Consider the following 22,666-nt stretch of genomic DNA (forward strand, 5'->3'; position numbering starts at 1 on the left):
AGAAGGCGTAGGAAGGCGAAGCTGCACTGCACTTATTCAGCTGCAGTTACAGACTTTTTCCTTTAAGATCATCATACAGACGTATACGTCGCACACCTACACACAGCCTGCGCAGTAGCACACGTGGAAATATATATCATGCAAATTGGGACGTAAATAAGGCTGCTTGTCCACTCAGCTGTATGCTAAACGGGTATAATATAATAAATATACTAATATAAGTTCTGTGATACAGACTGTAGTCCATCTGTTTCTCTGATACTCTGTTACCCTGTTCTTCAGTGGTCAGGACCCCCATGGACCCTCACAGAGCAGGTACTGTTTGGGTGGTGGGTCATTCTCAGCACTGCAGTAACACTGATGTGGTGGTGGTAGTGTGTTAGTGAGTGTTGTGCTGGTCTGAGTGGATCAGACACAGCAGTGCTACTGGACTGAGAATAGTATATCCAGCCAACAGCGTCCTGTGGGCAGCGTCCTGTGACCACTGATGAAGGACTAGAGGATGACCAACACAAACTGTGCAGCAGCAGATGAGCTGTCGTCTCTGACTTTACATCTACAAGGTGGACAGACGAGGTAGGAGTGTCTAATAGAGTGGACAGTGAGTGGACACAGTGTTTAAAATCTCCAGCAGCACTGCTGTGTCTGATCCACTCAGACCAGCGCAACACACACTCACTGCAATGCTGAGAATGACCCACCACCCAAACAGTACCTGCTCTGTGAGGGTCCATGGGGGTCCTGACCACTGAAGAACAGGGTAACAGAGTATCAGAGAAACAGATGGACTACAGTCTGTAACTGTAGAACTACAGAGTGCAGCTATACAGTAAGTGGAGCTGATGAAGTGGACAGTGAGCGTAGAAACGAAGAGGTGGTCATGATGTTATGCCTGATCGGGGCATCTATAGCACTAGAGATGGATATTCAGGGGTTCTTTTACTGAAGAAAATGGTTCTATACAGAACCATGAAAACACAAGAACGCTTTGCATCATGAAATGGTTCCAATTGCTGGAGAATGTGCTGTAGATGGTTCCAGATAAAGACAAGAACCACAAGACTGGGAAACAAGACCATGGAGGGTGAAACAGAATGAAAAAAAAATACTCAGAAATAAAAGATCTTGCTCAGAATAGTTTTTGAACAGGTTCTGCATAGAGTTCAGGTTCTACATAGAACCATGGCCACTCCACAAACCCTCTGCATGACTAAAGGTTTCCTTGCATGGTGAAAGGGCTCTTCAGATTGATGGAGAATGTATATGGTTCTATGTAGAACCTATTTGGAAAGGGTTCTTCCACTGTTAGAAGGTTAGAAGGTCAAGCCTGTAAGAAGCTTTTTTTGGTGCCATATAGAACCTTTTAAAAAAGGTCTATATATATATATATATATATAGAACTAGATCTGAAGAATCGTTTCACAGTGCAAAGAACCTGTAATCATGTAAAGGGTTCTTTGAGTGGTACACAGAACCATTTTCTTCACAAAAGAACCCCTGAAGAACCATATTTTTAAAGATGTTATGTAAAAGCAGAGACCACCCTTCACTCATTTAAAGCCCAGTCAAAAAGTACATGTTCCTCATTTTTCAGCAACAGGAGAAAAGCTGCAAACACACGTCAAACAAAGAAATAAAACCGCTGACACTAATATGTGACGTTTGGTTCTTCGAGGGTTCTATATCGGGTTCCGTGAGTCACTCGTCACCTTTATTCCAGCTTCCAGTCTTTTCAGAAGACTCACTTTCAGGTCCTCAAAGAACCTGCAGGCACGCCCGAGTCTTAGAAGCTGGTTTAGCATTTTTCTGCGGATATTTTTCTTTTTCTGTCTCAATAAACGGAAAAACAGATATTTTAAACACACAGTGATGAACCGGTCTGCACAATATGGACAAAATGTGATGCTTATTAAAGTTGCTGGATATTAAAATTACAAGAACCCGGCCTTGTGACCAGAAGGTCGCTGGTTTGATCCCCTCAGTTGAAGGTCCATGACTGAACTGCCTTTGAGCAAGACACCTAACCCCCAACTGCTCCCCGGGCGCCGTGGATAGGGCTGCCCACCGCTCTGGGCGAGTGTGTGTGTATGTGGGTGTTTCACTGCACGGACGGGTTAAATGCGGGGGTCTAATTCTACAGTTCAATTCAATTCAATATGAGGAGCGATAAATCATGATCAGTGTGTCTCTGACTGGGTTTGCGACAGTTGCAGGCTTATTGTTTAGGCTTGTCGCAGTTATTAGGAAATCACCCAATCACAATTATCTGAGATGATTATCTGAGAGCTCAATTTCCACAGTCTGTATATTCCACAACAAGCAGAGCGTGTGTTGAGTTGAGGCAATGCATTATGGGACTCTCACATTTTCACGCTCACATAAAACGTTAAACAACTTTGCTCGACTCACACGACCCCGTGACCCTGCAGAAACACAGGATGCTAGAAAGCAAGGTGGCTAATTAACCTCTATTGCAGGGCGTTGCCATATGGCAACAAGTACTTGGTCAATTTTACTAAAGAGCAGTGACATAAAATCAGTAAATATAAATATTTTATGACCTCACATGACCAGGAATTCTTAGTATGATGCTGTTTTTACCACACATAGCAAATACCAATTGAAAATGTATTCATTTATATTATTAGTGAATATTGGGTCAATTTTAATAAGTTGGATTTGTTTGGATTTTAATAAAAAGATGATTTCAGAGAAAAATTCAATTTTATGGTGCAATTTTATTTATTTATTATTATTTTTTTTTTTACATTTTATGGTGCTGTGGTATGATTTGGCATTGTTGCCATATGGCAACAACAACTTACCAAATACACCACTTAAAAAAAATATATGTTTTTTTCAAATATTTCCATTATTTAAATAATTTAAAATAACAAAAATATGTTACAACATTTTTACCATGTTTACGTAATAATTCATGCAGTAGAGGGTTAATATGACCACCGTAGCCCTTTAAAATCTGCGTACGATGAACAAAATTCATGGTTTAATTGTACACGGTAATTATTTATGTGAGCAATAGAACGTCGTGATCATGACACGCCTCTTGTTTTCATTTTGAATGAATACATCTTACATGAAATACCACTTTCTTTCCACTGAAGCTCCTTATGCTGTTTAAGTTACTCATCGCGGCGGTCAGGGAAAAACCTTGTATCTCCAAAATGGTAACTTTACAGGAAAAAAAAAAAAAAAAAAAAACATACTTTATTTTTACTGTGAGTTGATGGACATTTTTCCCCAATTAATTTTGTGGCAATTTTTTTAGGAATTCATCTTGAGATTTACACACAATTTAAAGGCCAACAGACATTTTCAAATGAGGTGAAAAACGACAACAACGGAGGGCTTATTCCAACGACAGCAGGGATATATTATACATATATACATTACATATACACATATATATACTTAATTTTTGTCCTTTTTCAGTTTTTGACATCATTTTAAAATACCTGTTGTTCTTTACATTTTGTGTAAATTTCATGATGAATGGACCAAAATAAACGACAAAAAGTTACTTGGGAAAACTTCTGGCTCCATTTACATCCATTCTAAATAAATGTGTTTTCTCCTTCTCCTGTAAAGTTGCAATTTTGGAGATACGAGGCGTCAAAACAAAACCTCAATTTTTTGGCATTTTCAAATTATGTAAAATAAATAAATAAACAACATAGATGGAGATACGGAGATGGAGATTTGGTTCCGGGATGCACCGATATGGGAATTGTGATATCGATATCTGATTAAAAATGTTTTTTTAATTATTATTATTTACATATTTTCCCATATTTAAGCATTTATAAAATGTAGCAATTGGGACTAAATCCACCTGAAACATACATATGTGGGCATCAAACATGTCACTGCTCTCAGAACAAAACCTTGTCTAACCTTGACATCATTTGAAAATGCCTGTTGATCTTTGGACTGTGTGTAAATTTAATTACGAATGGACCGAAAGAAACGGCCCAAAACGACTTGGAAAAAGTCTGAACCCACTGACCCCCATCACATTACACTGACTATATATCACACCGAACATTGTTCTGCCGTTGTTACGATGTTACAAACTTCAAGCTTGCAGCAATAGAAGAACCCTTTTTTGATGCTATATAGGACTTTAATAAAGAACCTTAAGCGATACTTTTTTTGATCCCACAAACGGGGAAATTCCACCTCCACATCCAACCCATCCGTGAAGTGAAACACCACATACACACTAGTGAACACACACACTAGGGGGTGGTGAGCACACTTGCCCAGAGCAGCCCTATCCACGCCGCCCGGGGAGCAGTTGGGGGTCAGGTGTCTTGCTCATGGACACCTCAGTCATGGACTGTCGGCTCTGGGGATCAAACCAGCAACCTTCCGGTCACAGGGCCAGTTCCCTGACCTCCAGCCCACGATTGCCCCTAAATCATCAGGGGAGAGCGCGAACGCAGTCCCCCACTACCAGAAATTATGCAGTCGAGATTCCCGCATTTGGGGAATTCGCAAGGGTCAGCACCAGAGCAGAGCCTCGCCCTGGGTGAACCACCTTCATGATCATGGTATCGCACCCCTGCCAGGTAAGTATGAAGAACCATTTGGGGCCTGACAGAACTGCATTTCACTCCAATGTATACAAGTTATATTGAGGAATGGCAACAAAGACCACCAACGACTGGACTGGATTACTAGGTCTGCATGAATGTAGAGCTGGGCGAAAATGTTATTGTTATTGTTCAATATCGACAAAGATCGCAATGAATGTCGAATCATCATTTCTTTAAGGTTTGAAGGCTGATTTTGGCTCCTGGCTGGTCTGTTTTAAACGGTCCTTTATGGTCTGAACATGACAAACACTCACCAAACAGTGGAGCCTTTCACAGATCTGTCATGGGAAGGTGGGATAAAGTGTCCGGTGAGCTGGAAAAGCACGGCCACAATTTTTGTAACCGTCATAATTTAAGAAAGAAGAGATGATTTTATTTTCGTCTGGTGACGAGGCTTGACTACCCCGTTACAGACGCTAAACAAGTGGCCAACAACAGCTAAACTGATTAGTTTCTCGATGAACCTCGGTGATGGATCTGCCATCAGTCCTTCCACAGCCATGTCAGAGAATATCACAGTACTCAGACACCAGCTAGCAGACGAATGGGTGAACTGCAATATCAACTCCAGACAAACAGATTCCTCCTTTTAGCTACGTTTAAACCGAAAGCGGTGCTTTTGTGTCTTGTCTGATCTACATTGTCATCAATTCAGTGTTGCTTTCCTTGCAGTACAAAACTAAATAGTAGAAAATCTAGCCTAAATATGCAATATTTCTCATTTTGAGATGGTTGTATGAATATTATAAAATGATTCAACTTAGTTTTTTACTTGTTTTGAGTCATTCTTTTGAGCAAAATGATCTCACTTTATTGGACAATAGTATTTTGCATGGTTCAAGCACATTTCTTACAACAAGCAAATTTATCTGCCAACACAGTGAGATCATTTTACCTAATAACATCACTAAAAACACATAAACAGTGTCTAGAAATACGTTAAATAATATTAGAATAGTGTAAAATAATCTCGACATGAGGTATATTGGATATATCAATTAGATTCAAGAGAATTCCACCTGCCAAGCTGCCTTTTTGTGCACGCAAACAAACCCCAGCTCTGAGAGTAATGAGGCTGAAGAGTGGGCGGATGCAGCAGCGCATCTCTTCGTTCTTACAGATAAAACCATAACATGATAAAGACCCCGTTCATCTCCGTATTACAGGCCTTCACATTAAGCTCCTTATATTTTACAGCTGCACAAAAACACAATCGCTTTGCTTCTGTTTTAATGCTGTTTTCCTTCAATCTAACGGAGTGACGGTGCTGTAGGATAAGAGGGAGATTGAGTGGTCTTCTCACAGTGGAAGGATGGACAGAAACACCTGTGGATGTTTTGGGATCTGAAGCAGCTCGATTTCCTCGAGAAAGCTCACCTGTGTCCCGGGATACTGGGACGCCTACCGCTGTACCACAGAGAGCAAACTCACAACCTGCATCTCAGTGTGGTTTGGCAACTGCTCTGCATCTGACCGCAGGGCGCTCCAGCGGGTGCCCAACGCATCACAGCTGCCCAGTTACCCTCCACTGAGAACGTCATCAAGGACGGTCCTGTTCCCAACCATGGACTTTTTACTCTCTTCCCATCTGGCAGGTGTTACAGGAGCCTCCGCTCCACCACGACCAGAAGGAAGAGCTTCTACCCTGAGACTGTGACCCTGCTGACCTCCACGTTGACACTTTAACCGCATCACTGCATTGTACTGTACTTTATAACCTAGTATTATTGCACTATTCATATTTGCACCAACAATTACTGTACAAGTTTACATATTGTCGCTGTCCTAAGAAAAACACGCATCTCCATTTTTGACGATATTCACTTTTCTCCATCATTTGAGTTCAGCAACTGCTTTAAATTGTGTGAAGATTTCAAGATGATTGGAGACACAGAAATGCTCCATAAATGCTTAAAATAAAATCTCTTTCCTTTGACTTACACTGAAAGTAAAGGATGTTTTTGCCCTCTCCTGTAAAGTTACTATTTTGGAGATACTTGTTTTTCTTTGGTCGGTGACGATATGTTGCTCTCACTGGACATACCACCTCATAGGTCACTCTCCACTCACTCTGTGCATATTTATATTATAGTTGTACTTGCACATCTATATTTTTAACCACTATACTGTCCTGCACTTTACACTCACCGGCCACTTTATTAGGTTCAGTTGCTTGTTAACACAAATAGCTAATCAGCCAATCACACGGCTGCAACTCAGTGCATTTAGGCCTGTAGAGGTGGTCAAGACGACTTGCTGAAGTGCAGGCCGAGCATCAGAACGGGGAAGAAAGGGGATTTAAGGGACTTTGAACGTGGCGTGGTTGTTGGTGTCAGACGGGCTGGTCTGAGTATTTCAGAAACTGCTGATCTGCTGGGATTTTCACACTCAACCATCTCTAGGGTTCACAGAGAACGGTCCGAAAAAGAGGAAATATCCAGTGAGCGGTCAGTTGTGTGGACGAAAATGCCTTGTTGATGTGAGAGGTCAGAGGAGAACGGGCAGACTGGTTCCAGATGATAGAAAGGCAGCGGGAACTCAAATAACCAACCAGAATCTCTGAGGAACGTTTCCAACACCTTGTTGAAAGTCTGAAATGAAGAATTAAGACAGTTCTGAAGGTGAAAGTGGGTCCAGCCTTTTACTAGTAAGGTGTACCTAATAAAGTGGCCGGTGAGTGTGTGTGTAAATAATACTGTACTTTGCACTTCTGATTAAATGCTAACTGCATTTCATTGGCTCTGTAGCTGCACTCTGACCAATGACAATAAAGTCGAATCTTATCTAATCGAATCTAATCTAATCTAATGAAAGCTTTAAGTGCTGTTTATCTGATTGGGGGCAGTTTTGAGGTCTACCAGGTCTTCCAGGTGGTTGTTAGGAGCCCCATTTTCTCTGCAGCTTGTTTTTCACTTTGACTGACTCATCTTCTCACAGATATCTCCTCCGTTAGTCGTGTTAGATCAGAGAGAAATGTGCGAGATGTACAAGATGTTGGAGTTTGTCTGTGGGAATTTCTGTCAATTCATCCAGGAGCATTTCTGAGGTCAGACGCTGATGTTGGACGAGAGGGTCTGGCTCACAATCTCCGTTCTAGTTCATCCCAAAGGTGTTGGATGGAGTTGAGGTCAGGGCTCTGTGAGGGTCAGTCAAGTTCTTCTACACCAAACTCACCCAGTCAGGCCTTTATGGAGCTGCTTTGTACACTGGGGCTCAGTTCTGCTGGAACAGGAGAGGCTCATCCCCAAACCGTTCGTGTACGATTGTCCAAAATGTCTTGGAGCTGAAACATTAAGATTCTCTTCACTGGAACTAAGGGTTCTAGATCAACCCCTGAAAAACAGCGCCATATCATTATCCCTCCTCCACCAAACTTTACAGCTGGCACAGTGCAGTCAGGCAGATAACGTTCTCCTGGCATTCGCCAAACCCAGACTCGTCCATCAGACGGCCAGATGGGGAAGCGCGATTGGTCATCCACAGAATACGTTTACACTGATCCAGGGTCCAGTGGCAGCACTTTACACCACTCATTTACATATTTGCCGATATGTATACATTTATAAAACACAGGAATTGGGACTAAACCCATCAGATACATAAACTTTATTGCTGTAGCGTTGCAAATCAATAAAATGCAGATATTTTAGTGGAGAATCTCAGCATCACCTAAACATTCACCTAAACAGTCGAACAGACACATCATCACTTATAGATTTGAAATGTCAGCCAAATCTAAGCATCCCAGCTATTACGCTGGCATTGAGGCCAATGCTTTTGCACAGGGCAGTAAAGGAAGGGTGTCAGAGCTTCTTTCTGGCTCGGCTGCCACGGCGACCAGTTCCGAGATTGAATCTGAACGTGTAGACATTCAAAAATGGAGAGAGCTAATCACATGCTGTAGCTAATCGTGATGAATCACTCGCACGAAGGTGGTCCAATTTAGCTCTAATTACAGAAGTTTCCATTTAGCAAACTCCGTGCCGAGCCGGGTATTGTAGAAGCCTTTTTTTCTCAATTCCCCTCGATACTTTGGCTCCCGAGCTTAAAGATTTGAGGCAAACTTTCAGCACTCTGGCAGCCACAGACGACACGAGGCAAAACAAACATCGAACCCTGGAGGAGAACGCAGCGTTTGATAGTGTTGGAGAGAAATGAAAAAGATCATTAGCTGGCAGCCTCCAGAGCCCCAATCAGTGAAATAAAGAGAGAGAGAGAGAGAGATAGAGAGAGAGAGAGAGAGAGAGAGATAGAGAGAGAGAGAGAGAGAGACAGAGAGAGAGAGAATGGAAAGGGCATCTAAAATCTGGCTTTAGGTTTAAGGCTGGAATATTGACTCTACATACAGGCGTACACACCCACACACGCATTATACACACACACACACACACACACACACACACACACACACACACACACACACCACCTATGAGCTGCTGACTGCTAATATAGTTACACGCACCGCCTCCATTTTCCCACCAAATAAGCAGTATGGAAGAAGAGCAGGGAAGCATTAGCCGCGGGCCTGTGTGTGCACGTACTCCGTGATTACGGCCCGCATCAAACGCCGACCCGACACTCCGTCTGTTCTCTCAGCCTCAAAATTGTTTTCAAAGTTCAATAGCGCTCCACTCCCTAAGGTAGCGGTTTGATGAAAGCATGAACATATGGATATGTGGTTGATTTTTCAGTGCATGCACAAACTCAAAAGCCCTGTCCTCCGAGTGAGGAGCCAGGAAAATTGCGCTCTTTGAAATAATGCAGGGATTCAGGTGCGAAGCTCGACTATGTCACCGTGCACCGACGATGGAAGTGAGATGTGTTGTAAGTAAATGATGGTACGGTGTGTAGGAAAACGCGGCCGTCGGAAAAAAACTCTGCAGCTCTCATGCAGCTCCAGAACATGAGGCTGTACCACCATGCTTGGCCTTAGGCAAGACACGGTTGTCTTGGTTCTCCTCACCAGGGCGCCACCACACATGCTGGACACCATCTGAGCCAAACAAGTTTATCTTGGCCTCGTCAGACCACAGGACATGGTTCCAGTAATCCATGTTCTTGGTCTGCTTGTGTTCAGCAAACTGTTTCCAGGCTTTCTTGAGCGTCAGCTTCAGAAGAGGCTTCCTTCTGGTACGAAGGCCATGCAGACTGAGTTGATGGATTGTGCGGCGTTTGGTCTGAGCACTGACAGGCAGACCTCCCACTTCTTCAACCTCTGCAGCAATGCTGGCAGCACTCATGCTTCCATTTTTTGAAGCCAACCTCTGGATATGACGCTGAACATGTGGACTCAACTTCTTTGGTCGACCCTGGCGAGGCCTGTTCCGCGTAGAACCTGTCCTGGAAAACCGCTGTATGACCTTGGCCTCTTGGCACGTTCACTGTGAGGTGGACTCACTTGTGCTGCCAGCTATTTAGACATTTATGGCTGTGTGTTGTTCTTTTCAGAGGACAGTAAATTTATAATTCTATACAAGCTGCACACTGACCACTTTAAATCATATCCAAGTTTCATTTCTATAGTGTCGTCCCAGAAATGTGAGGGGTGCACTCACTTTTAAGAGATACTGTATTTTGAACTGTTAGTCATGAAATTTTAATGTAAAGAGTAACTGGGCTTTTCAAATTATGCAATCAAACAACAGCCACTGTTTAATCCATTCATAATCCGACTAATAGCTCAATCGGAATAGAATACGTCCATGTAAACACCTCAGTTGGAATAGCCTGATCCAATTGAGGCCATTCGGAATACAGTTTCTATCCAACTGAACAAGGTGGGTAATCCTGTAAATAATCTGTTAAATAGAAGAATAATATCCGTGTAAACGCCTGTATCCGATTACATTCCCTATCGGAAAGTTTAAGTCTGTTCTGCATGTGCGTTGCGAGTTTATACCGTTCAACACGGCGGAGCAGAAACTGGTCTGCAGAGACGAAGTTCATGCTCGGATCTTAAAGTGTTTCCTAACAACCACCTGGAAGACCTGATAGACACCAAAACTGCCCCCATCAGATAAACAGCACTGAAAGCTTTGATCTCTGAGAGAGAGGAGAAGATCAAGCTGCTTCAGATCTGAAAACATCCACAGGTGTTTCTGTCCATCCTTCCACTGTGAGAAGACCACTCAGCGCTGTGGGTCTGAAAGGACGTGTAGATGATCAAGAAGAACCTCACTGAGAAAAGGAGACGGACACATCAAACAAAGGAGCTGAACGATGGACTGACCACCCCAGAGTCCAGACCTCAGCACCACTGAATGGGTTTGATCATCAACCAGCTTCTCAGACTGAGCTTTGGAGGTGTGTCTGCAGGTTCTCTGAGGAGCTGAAAGAGAAGCTCCTGAGAAGAACCTAAGCTGGAATGAAGGGAAAGAGAGACTCACTGACTGAACACTCCTTTTCATTCTTTCTCTCTTCTCCTTTTTCTCTTTTAACTCTTTCTCTCCCTCTACCTTTTTTCTTTGTTTCTCTCTCTTTTTCTCTCACTTCCTCCTTTTCTCTCTTTGTCTTTACTCTGCCTTTTTCTCCCTTTTCTCTTTCTTTATCTCTCCCTTTCTCTCCCCCTTTTTTCTCTTTCAATCCTTCCTCTCCCTCTCTTTTCTCTCTCTCACTGTCTCTCTTTGCCTTTCCTTTTCTCCTGGTCTCTGTCTTTCCCTCTCTTTCACGTTTTATTTTTTTAAAGGTGGTGAAACGATATTCTGCTTCTTTTCTTTACTTTTTTTTTTGTTTTTTTTTTACCAGGACGCTGCTCTCCAGCTCAGGCTCAATTTCTTAAATAAAAAACGGTGGCTGTGACTCTGACGGAGGACGTTTGTTATACGGACAGCTCGTTCTGGCGTCCTGCCTGGTCATTCAGAGACGCCTCTGAAGGTTTTAGTGTGCAAATCCCGAGAAGCCCTGCTGCGAGGAGAAGCTCAATTGCCTGCTGCTCTCTTCCGCAGCAAAGATGCATGACCATGAGCTCCACTACAGCAGCGGAGAGGTCAGCGCTGAAGCGGCAGAGCCAGCAGCACCACTGTTCCTCTGCTTAATGGTCCAGATGAAAAGCAGAGGCCACGGAGATGCTTGGTCCTTATTGCTGGGGTTAAGTGGATGCACTCAATTTGATGGAAGTGACCAAAGAACCTTGAGCTGGTCAGTACCACCACGTCCGGCCCCATCGGAAAGCCGTAACTGAGCTACTGTATCGTGTGAGAATAGGAGTGAGTGGTGAATGTGTGTGTGTGTAAGTATTTATGTCTTTGTGGAGACGTAAATACAATATAAAACGCTGGAAAACATGATGAAGGGCTGATTAATCCCGTTTTTAAGAAACAGAACCTTTGATGTGACAGAATAAGGGAAGAACGTGGGGACAGTAGAGGTTACAGTGGGTGTGTGCATGTTTGCATCTTTATTTTCATTAGTTAGATTTTTTAAATATGTCCCGCGTTTGTATGAAAACCAGCAGGAATGCTCCTGAACCTGTTTCACTTTTTTAAAACAAACTAGTGTTTATTTTTAGCTCCTGAGGTTAGGATTAGGGTTTGGATTAGGTTTAGAAAGATTCTTATTACAAACAGGTACTAATAATATAATATGGGACAAATTATCATTACATATATATACACACACATCTATATAATTACAAATGATTGCTGTACAGGTACTTATGTGTCTATATAATAAATATGGGGCACAATATTATAATATATAATATAATATATATGGGTCATAGTAGTATTACGTATATATATACGTATATATGGGACAAATGTACATAAAATAAATACAGGCCATATTACTATTACACATAGATACAAACAAAATACATATGGGACAAACAATTGATATATATGTACTTTTACATATATAATATGAGCCACATTATTATTACATATAGGTATTAATGTATATAATATATATAGGCCATATTAGTGCTACATATAAGCACTTACACACATTGTGTGTATATATATATATATATATATACATATAACACATATAGGACATATTTTACATATATGGGTACATGAATATATAATAGATATGAATATGGGCCATATTATCATGGCATAGGTATTTATGTACATATAATACATATGGGCTATATTATTATTGCATACAGGTATTTGTGCATATATACAATACATATAGGACGTAATATAACAGAATATAAAAAGGATAAACTATCAACATAAATAAGTTTATTCTGAGAAGGTAGAAGAGCAACACGTGTGAGTTTGTGAGTACGGGTGTGAGCGAGTGTGAGAGAACACTGGTGACAGAAATAGGCAGAGCTACATAGTGAGAATATCTCAACAGCTTGTCACGGTGAAATGCTCAAGTGAGCTCGGAGTGCAGAGCCTGGTGGAGCAGAAAGAGAGGAATCAAACTGCGCAGCAGATTATCAGGTCCAGCTGTTCCACTTCCTTTTAACAAATATCAGTTAAACAGTGTTGTTTTTTCCACCGGGCAGCGCAGTACAGTTAGAGAACTCATCGTCCAGCATCAGCACCAAGGGCTGAACGCAATCAGATCCTCACGGCAATGTTCCAATGTCTAGTGTAAAGCCTGCACACAGGAGGAGCCATTCGAACACAAACCTGCTGCAGCACGAATGCAGCACCCTGACCGTAATTCAGCTCTAACTCCGCTATTATTCCAGTTCAGAGCGATAGTTAGTTCAACCTTCCTCTATGGATTCATTCCGGACTCAGAGGGAGATACAGAACAACTGAGAACGAATGGAATCATCGAGCTGATCCGCTGAGAGCACGGACTTAACCAGAGCCTGGCCACTTCCTATTTCCCCCATTATATCAAGCCCGCAAGCGAGTCCTCTGTGAATGGGGTGAATGGGGCGAATGGGGTGAAAAGCCTGAAAACCAAAAGCTAAAACAGAACTTTCCTTTAATTCAAGCAGCACCGCTACTGAGCGCTGACTGGCTGGACAGCGGAGCAGCACATCGGCTGTCCGCGCTTACAGACGTCACGGACGCACAGGAGGCGCCGTTTTAAACTCCTATCATTTGAGTTTAAAAGCTTTTAAAACATAACAGCGGCGTTAACGTGTCTTATGCTGCTCTGTGTTTAGGAAATGATTGTATTCTTATTCTTTCACGTTAAAAAGGTTTAAGCATTTAGAAACTATGATTTTTCTCAAATGCTCCATATCAACCCATTCAGCTCCCAGCACAGCACTAATATAACTAACTATATATTACATATTATATATGACAGAGAGAGGGAGAGAGAGAGGGAGAGAGAGAGAGAGAGAAAGATGGAGAGATAGAGGGAAAGAGAGAAAGAGAGGGAAAGAGAGAGAGAGAGAGAGAGAGAGAGAGAGAGAGAGAGAGAGAAAGATGGAGAGATAGAGGGAAAGAGAGAAAGAGAGGGAAAGAGAGAGAGAGAGAGAGAGAGAAAGAGAGAGAGAGAGAAAGATGGAGAGATAGAGGGAAAGAGAGAAAGAGAGGGAGAGAGAGAGAGAGAGAGAGAGAGAGAGAGAGAGAGAGAGAGAGAGGGAGAGAGAGAGAGAGAGAGAGAGAGAGAGAGAAAGAGAAAGAGAGACAGAAAGAGACAGAAAGAGAGAGAGAGAGGGAAAGAGAAAGGGGGAGAAAAGGAGAGAGAAGGAGAGAGAGAGAGAGAGAGAGAGAGAGAGGGAAAGAGAGAGAGAGAGAGAGACAGGGAAAGAGAGAGAGAGACAGTTTCCCTGTCTCCTTTCTCCCCCTCTCTCTCTTCCTCCCTCCATCCTACTCATTCTTTCTCTCTTCTCCTTTTTCTCTCTCAACCCTTTCTCTCCCTTTCTCTCTTTCTCTCTCTTTCTACCCGACTCTTTGTATCTCGTTTATTCTCTCTCTTTCCCTTTCTCTCCCTCTCTTGCTCTCTATCAATAATACAGCGAGCCTTTTTTATTAATATATAAATATCATCATTAATGTATCAGTTCCTGTCAGTACAAAGCTTGTTGTGTATCAGGTAAACAGAGCTAAGAAGCCGGAGAGCTAATCCGCCACTCAGGCCACTTCAGCCTTTTATCTTCATAGATCCAAACAGCAAACAAGACGATTAAATCATTAAAGCACAATTATTGATAAATTTCACGATCACGACGGCCTTAAATACACAGCAAAACACTGATGTAAATAAAATAACAGATAACCTACATTAAAGGACAGAGACGCCGAGACCTGCTCTGCTAACGGTCCCTCACTTACATTTACCGTCAATTAGGATCGTCCGAGTTTCGTCAGTAAACAGGGTCGTTAGTGCTGGGGCACAAACGAATTAGGGCCTTTAATGATCATGAAATTTTACATGTCAATTTCGTGTCGCATAAATAAACGCACTGGATAACTTAGCTATCTTTTTACGTCATGATGTCGCTGCCGTCGGAACAAAACCTCGTATCTCCACTTCTGTCATTTTTCAGTTTTTGACATAATTTAAAAGGCCCTGTTGTTCTTTGCATCTTTGGACCAAAAGAAACGAACCAAAATGACTCGGAAAGACGTCCGGTTCCATTGACTTACATTAAAAGCACAGTAGGTTTTTTCCTTCTCCTGTAAAGTCACTGTTCCGGAGATACGAGGTTTTAATCCGACAACAGCGAGACGCAGCTTTTACAGCACTAAAGTCAATTCATTAATTAGCCGTCTTGCTTCCTGGCTACGTATGTTTCTGCAATCAAACGTGTGCAGCTACACCGAATCGCAAGTCGAGCGAAGCTGCAAGTTTACTCGACAACAAAAACAAGCGAATAAGCACTAATTCTGCTAGCATGCATGCTAAAAACATTAGGATTTGCTAACAAATAAACAGACCCTACTCAAGCTGCCCTCTAAACACGTTAGACCACCAAGTTAGAAGTTTTAATGAGTCCCATGATGCGTCGATGTGTCTATGAACACACTTACGGCAGAATTTACATTCAGCTTAATGTGAAATAATGAAATAATTGCAATCATTAATATTAAGAGACCCTCATTAGTCCCACAAACGGGGAAATTTCACCTCTGCATTTAACCCGTCTGTGAAGTGAAACACCACATACACACTAGTGAATACACACACACTAGGGGGCAGTGAGCACACTTGCCCGGAGTGGTGGGCAGCCCAATCCACAGCGCCCGGGGAGCAGTTGGGGGTTAGGCGTCTTGCTCAAGTACTGTCGGCTCAGGGAACCGACGAGCTTCCGGTTGCAAGGCTGGTTCCCAGACCTCCAGCCCACGACTGCCCCCAGACGAACATCGTCACTGCTACACCACAGAAACCTGCAGATGACTGCGATTAGGCGATTATGTAATAACTGTTACAGGACTAGAACAAACAAGCGCTTTTATCTTGGAAAGCAATAAACAAACTAGATATAAATTGCATTCAGAGCGTCCTGAGACCACGTTTCAGCGCCGTATCGTCTGAGTCGAGGGCACAAAAACATCGTGGCTTGTTCGCTGTGGTGATCTGTCTCTCTCTGCCTCACTCATGCAATCCCACCAGAGCTCCTTATGCACGCGAGCTCACGCACAGTCAACACGAGACCCAATCTGAGCAGCGAAATTGGTTTGTGGCTGGGTGTAACTTTCTATCTGCACCAAAGCAAAGATCACATGCCCTCTTCCATCGGCCGTCCCGCCGTCGCCCGCCGCGCCTCGCTACGCCGCCCGCATGCAGAGCGAATAAACTGCAGAGTGTGCTGTGCGGCTGAGGCTCCGTCAGGGAACAGATTGCTGCTCGGGATCGAGATCGGTCCTGATGTGACTGTAGCTCGTTTCATTTCAGAGATAGCGGGACTCCTCTCTGTCAGAGACCCACCGTCCTACCTCCAGCAGGGTGAGGACTGGGCACTGGAGGAACCAGGATCTTACAGGCCCCAGTACAAAAGAAAAACGAACGGCTGTTATGAAAATTACTTTCAATTAACCGCTTAAAAGACCAGAGTCAGCAACAGGACCAAAGATTTATTACACACTCCTACAACCTAAGAATAGCTCAGCCAGTTTGCATTAAAGTCCCTGTAGTTACTAAGTCATAAGCCTGGGATTCGAGCCCAGCAGACTCACTGTGTCAACATATGGAGAATAACTTACCAAGAGAAATCATCTTAAAGCTACTCTCAATATCTAATATTTCTCATTTGGAGATATTTGTGTGAGTATCGTAGGATTATTTAACTTATTTCTAGACGTTTTTACTTGTTTAAAGTAATTTTATCTTTGAGTAAAATGATCTCACTACATTGGCAGATAGTTTTGAATATTTCAAGCATGGTTTTTAGCTCAGGTTTAGCTGCTCTTCTCACATCTCTGGCAGGAAACTTCTCCTCAAAAGTAGAGTAGCTTCTGGTAAAACGTCACTCAACATTCGCAGGTGAATTAGCAGTTCTACATTAACTCCAGCGTTAAAAACCTTTACTGTTAAAACTGTGTTGAACGACCTACAGAGCTTTATTTTACTGTAAAAGGTACACAGTGTCTGTCTGGATTTAGAGGACATTCAGCTACAGCTCAACAAGCCAATCAAACGACTCCAACAAGACGGAAAACGAAGCGTGAGCTCCTCGGATGCGATTCCTGCTGTCGCTGTGCTGCTGCTTAAGGAGGCAGATGAGGATCAAAACTATGAAACCTACTTTACTCACAGTTGTACAGAAGAGCTTTTCTGATGGGCAACAAAACTCGCTCTTCACCACTTCAGTGCTGCTCGGTCAGATCATGTCAGCTGGATTTAATGATGTAACTGTAAAGGTACATTACACTCATTTACAATAACAACTACTGCTTTCGAAGTAGGTAATGGTTCTGCTGTGGTATCTGACCTGGCGTTGATGACTACTAAAAATATTCAGTCTAAATAAAATGGCATTGCTGTATCACTAGTCCATAAATAATTGGATGAGGCAAAATTTTCTTCAACTAAATAAGAGATTACTGTGTTTGGCAATTGGATTTGACTTCATATTAGGAAATATCTCGACTCCCGGGCTCTAAAAACAGCCTTCTGTCATCTTAAAATTATCTCCATGATCAAAGGTTCGGCTTCACAACAAGTCTCAGAGAAGCTCATCCATGCTTTTATCTTCAGCAGGCTGGACTGCTATAATGGTCTCTTAACTGGACTCCCCAAAAAGACCATTAAGCAGATGCAGCTCGTTCGGAAAGCTGCCGAGGCTCCCTCTGCTTTTATCTATGTAAATTGCCTTGCGTAGGAAATGTGCTAAATAAATAAATGTTCACATATTGAAGGATGTGGCTGAGCTGTGCTCTAATTCAGTTCCTCTTCAGTTCAGCTGGCCAGAATGGTCCCACTGACAGGCCAGACTGCCGGCCGGAAAATCTCCCCATTCCAAGCCCAATTAAAAATTTGGTGGGTCGGTCATCACAACCCACCCTGTCCACAGTGGCCCCCAGTTTTACAACCCCAATTCCAGTGAAGTTGGGACGTTGTGTAAAACATAAATAAAAACAGAATACGATGAATTTCAAATCCTTTTCAACCCATATTCAACTGAATCCACTACAAAGACGAGATATTTAATGTTCAAACTGATAAACTTTATTGTTTTTTGCAAATATTCACTCATTTTGAATTTGATGCCTGCAACACGTTCCAGAGAAGTTGGGACAGGGGCGTGTTTCCCACTGTGTTACATCACCTTTCCTTTAACACTCAATAAGCGTTTGGGAACTGAGGACACTGATTGTTGAAGCTTTGTAGGTGGAATTCTTTCCCATTCCTGCTTGATGTCCAGCTTCAGCTGCTCAGCAGTCCGGGGGTCTCCGCTGTCGTATTTTGAGCTTCATAATGCGCCACACATTTTCAATGGGAGACGGTCTGGACTGCAGGCAGGTCAGTCTAGTACCCGCACTCTTTTACTACGAAGCCACGCTGTTGTAACACGTGCAGAATGTGGCTCGGCATCGTCTTGCTGAAATAAGCAGGACGTCCCTGAAAAAGACGCTGCTTGGATGGCAGCAGATGTTGCTCCAAAACCTGTATGTACCTTTCAGCATTAATGGGGCCTTCACAGATGTGCCAGCTACCCCTGCCATGGGCACTAACACCCCCCCCCCCCCCCCACCCCACACCATCAGAGATGCTGGCTTTTCGACTTTGCGCTGAAAACAATCCGGACAGTCCTTTTCCTCTTTGGCCCGGAGGACACGACGTCCATGATTTCCAGGAACAGTGTGAAATGTGGACGCGTCAGACCACAGGACACTTTTCCACTCTGCGTCAGTCCATCTCAGATGAGCTCGGCCCAGAGAAGGCGGCGGCGTTTCTGGGTGGTGTTGATATGTGGCTTCGCTTTGCATGGCAGAGTTTTAACCTGCACTTGTAGACGGAGCGACGAACTGAGTTCACTGACAGTGGTTTTCCGAAGTGTTCCTGAGCCCATGTGGGAATATCCGTTACAGAATGATGTGGGTTTTTAATGCAGCGCCGCCTGAGGGGTCGAAGGTCACGGGCGTTCAGTGTTGGTTTTCTGCCTCGCCGCTTACCTGCAGAGATTTCTCCAGATTCTCTGAATCTTTTGATGATATTATGGACTGTAGATGATGAAATCCCTAAATTCCTGCAGTTGCACGTTGAGAAACGTTGTTCTTAAACTGTTGGACTATTTGCTCACGCAGCTGTTCACTAAGTGGTGAACCTCGCCGTCCTCGCTTGTGAACGACTGAGCCTTTCAGGGATGCTCCCTTAATACCCAATCATGACACTCACCTGTTTCCAATTAACCTGTTCACCTGTGGAATGTTCCAAACAGGTGTTTTTTGAGCATTCCTCGACTTTCCCAGTTTTTTGTTGCCCCTGTCCCAACTTCTTTGGAACGTGTTGCAGGCATCAAATTCAAAATGAGTGAATATTTTCAAAAAACAAAAAAGTTTATCCGTTTGAACATTAAATATCTCGTCTTTGTAGTGTGTTAAATTGAGTTTTGGTTGAAAAGGATTTGCAAATCATCGTATTCTGTTTTTATTTATGTTTTACACAACGTCCCAACTTCACTGGAATTGGGGTTGTAATTTGTAACATGTAACTTCACTGCGCCGTTGATACGCCCTCTCAACAGAGGGAGAGAGAGAGAGAGAGAAAGAGAGAGACAGACAGAGAGAGAGAGACAGAGAAAGAGGCAGAGAAAGAGAGGCAGAAAGATATGCCTCTCTCTCTCTCTCTCTCTCTCTCTCTCTCTCTGGTTTAACATATAGAGCTATGAGTATGTAAGTATATAGTTAACTGATTACTTCGCTCAGCCATTGCTGCAAGTATTTAAAGGGGAATTCCACCGAATTTTCAAAAATTCTACGTTTCAGTGTTTGAGATATAATCAGGTTCAGACGTCTTTACAGTGGTGGTGATGGGAACCAGGCGTCGCCATGACTACAACACAGATACAGACATTTTATTTACCATCCAGAACCACCAGAGAACCTACACAAGTCTTCTGAGGTTATATGGAATGTTGATGATGGAAAATTGTGGAAAATCTGGAATAATAAGTTTTATTTGGGGACTATTTTGCCTTTGCTTGCATCTTGTATCCTTGCAGTAGAAAATACCCTGCGCCTGTTGCCAGAAGACGGAATTATGAAAATGGCCTATTATATCAAACATTTATCGAACATTTCTTATATTTACATCGGGGAAAATTATATTGTGATAATGATTGCTATCATTTTATCGCCCAGCCCTAAATTAAAATGGAAGAGTTTCGACAGTTATGAGCTAAAAGAGCATCTACACACTTCTGCGCTTTAGGAACACGCCATGAATCTGATGTGGACTTTTCCTTATGAGCTTCCTCAAGAACACTGTTAAGAACAGACTTTTAAGGAAGATATTGGTGAATGAGGCCCGTTGTCTTTGTCAAAGAGCCCTTGAAGAACCACCTTTTTCAGAGCGTATAATCGTGGCAGCTGTCAGGTACGGACGTCTAGTTACAGTGAAACTTCCGCTGTCGGTTAGCGTGTAAAATAAATCAAATTTTTCATTTGGAAACGTATTCGGGGAATAAAGCCTGACTCTGACGCTGATGTGTGGGTGCCCTATTTGTGTGTTTGCGTGTGGACCTGCATAAGTGTGTGGAAGACAGTGTGGACTGTTAAGGGCTCCCTCCTTAAAAATACTCTCATGCACGCAGCAGTAACCCGAGCCGTGGGCAGACTGGAGCATTACAGGCTATTGCAGTCGGCAGGCTGATGAGCTGACAGGCAGGAACCTCAACTGTCTCAAAAAACCGGCAACAGTCACAGCTCACGGTAAGACTGAGCGCTGCTCCCTGTAGAGCTCACCTTCCACAAACATTAGTTGCTCTTCCTTCTCTACATTGAAAGAGCAATTCCACTGAATTTTTTCAAAATGTAGCATAACTCAGTGTGTGAGGTGTAAACAGAGAGATTCTGAGTGGGTTTGGTGTGAAATGGTTCAGACGTCTTTACAGTGGTGGTGATGGGAACCAGGCGTCGCCATGACTACAACACAGATATAGACACTTTATTTACCATCCAGAACCACCAGAGAACCTACATATGTCTTACTATGGAATGCTGATAATTAATGATGCAGAAATAGTCATAAATCTGAAAATAATGTGTTTCCTTCAGGGACTGTGTTGCCTCTGCATGTATCCGTCCACCTTGAATGGATTTAAGGCCTGAAATCTTAAAACAGTGCCTCAGTCATCAGCAGTGAATTCCTAACCATTTCATGTAGGAAGTTTCTATGAGGGAGCTTTTAGAGAGGGACGTCTGGTTTCTATATTCATACCCATCTTAATTTTGAAACTTTGAAAGATTGGTGGAATTCCCCTTCCGCTTCTGGCTGTGAAACCATCCCTAAATGTTTATTTGTGCGCTTTGAGCATCCTGAACAGCCAGAAATGCTCCAGATTACTTTCCGTGGGTGTTTTGATGAATCAAGAGATGCAAATGAGCTTATAAATGTAAATCTTGGTTGCTGTAATGCAGGTCGGTGTTTAATCATGTCACATTAATGATTCACCAGCGTTTCAGTTCATCCCAATTTACTGGAACTCAATTGCTCACTTTCAAAGAATGATTCATTAAAATGCACCTTCCTGAATCTGCAAAAGACAAGCTGCGTCATTATAATGCATGTTTTTACTTCTCCAACTATGCTCTGCTAAAGAGGTGGACGTCTGCTTCCTATCACCATCACTTAAGTATTCACTTACTGTAGAAAATTAACACAAACAGGTGGACTTCCCCATTACCTAAACATGCACATCAAACATTTATACTTAAAGCAGCGATTCAGCCAATATTCAGTTTCTTCCCACTTATCCTAAATGGAGTTAATCAGCCAAGACGTGCCTCATGTCTGAAGTTTGCTTCTGAAGTTTGCTTCTACAGGATAAGCGAGATTCACATCCAGAGTTATGAGCCTATGAAGAGGGGCTGAGATACACGTCATCTGCCTCTCACCATGTGGAGCTGGTGGATTCCTGTGTCCGTTTACATTCTGTGTGAAACTGACTGACGGACACTCAGGACATCACTAAGGACTGACCGTCACGCCGGAAACCCTTCGTCAGAGAGCCTACAGCTGCTGAAGCTGCTGCAGCAGGTTTGGAAAGTAGTGATGAAGATAACGGAGCGTTTAGATATGAAACACATGAGGATCCTGTTCTATGAAGAACCTTTAGAGGAGAGTTTAAGAAGATTGAGATGCCCGGAGGGTTAAGGTGCTTAGGCACAAACACTGGAGCACCAGGAGGCCAAACGCTGGTTGAAATTAGATGTAACGGCGCATGCTGTGTTGAGTCAGCTAGCTTCAGCGCATCTGCATAAACAGTCCAACGGGTTTATTCGCCTCACATACGAGCACAGACACACATACTGTAGTAATGGACAGAGCACGGGGAGGCAGGTGGAGTAACGATGTCAGGTGGCCGAGGGAGAAGAACAGCAAGCATCATTATCTCCTACTGAGCCATAACCTTCACTGCACATTAGTGTCACGTCGGGGAGCGAGACGGGCCGGAAGTGTCAAGTGTGTGCGCACTTCTGTCTGGGTCATTCTCACCAAACCGCCTCACACCATGT

At 43.0% G+C, this 22,666-nt stretch overlaps 1 protein-coding gene and 1 pseudogene across 5 annotated transcripts in view; both read right to left on the reverse strand.

Annotated features, from left to right (window-relative positions):
• Positions 1–22,666, reverse strand: part of ptprua (protein tyrosine phosphatase receptor type Ua) — a 430,978-nt gene that overhangs the window by 351,356 nt on the left and 56,956 nt on the right. The gene's annotated exons all lie outside the window — the stretch shown is intronic.
• LOC119264417 lies at positions 4,446–4,600 on the reverse strand (annotated as a pseudogene).

This window comes from Pygocentrus nattereri, chromosome 1, assembly GCF_015220715.1.
Source record: "Pygocentrus nattereri isolate fPygNat1 chromosome 1, fPygNat1.pri, whole genome shotgun sequence".
Lineage (NCBI taxonomy): Eukaryota > Metazoa > Chordata > Actinopteri > Characiformes > Serrasalmidae > Pygocentrus > Pygocentrus nattereri.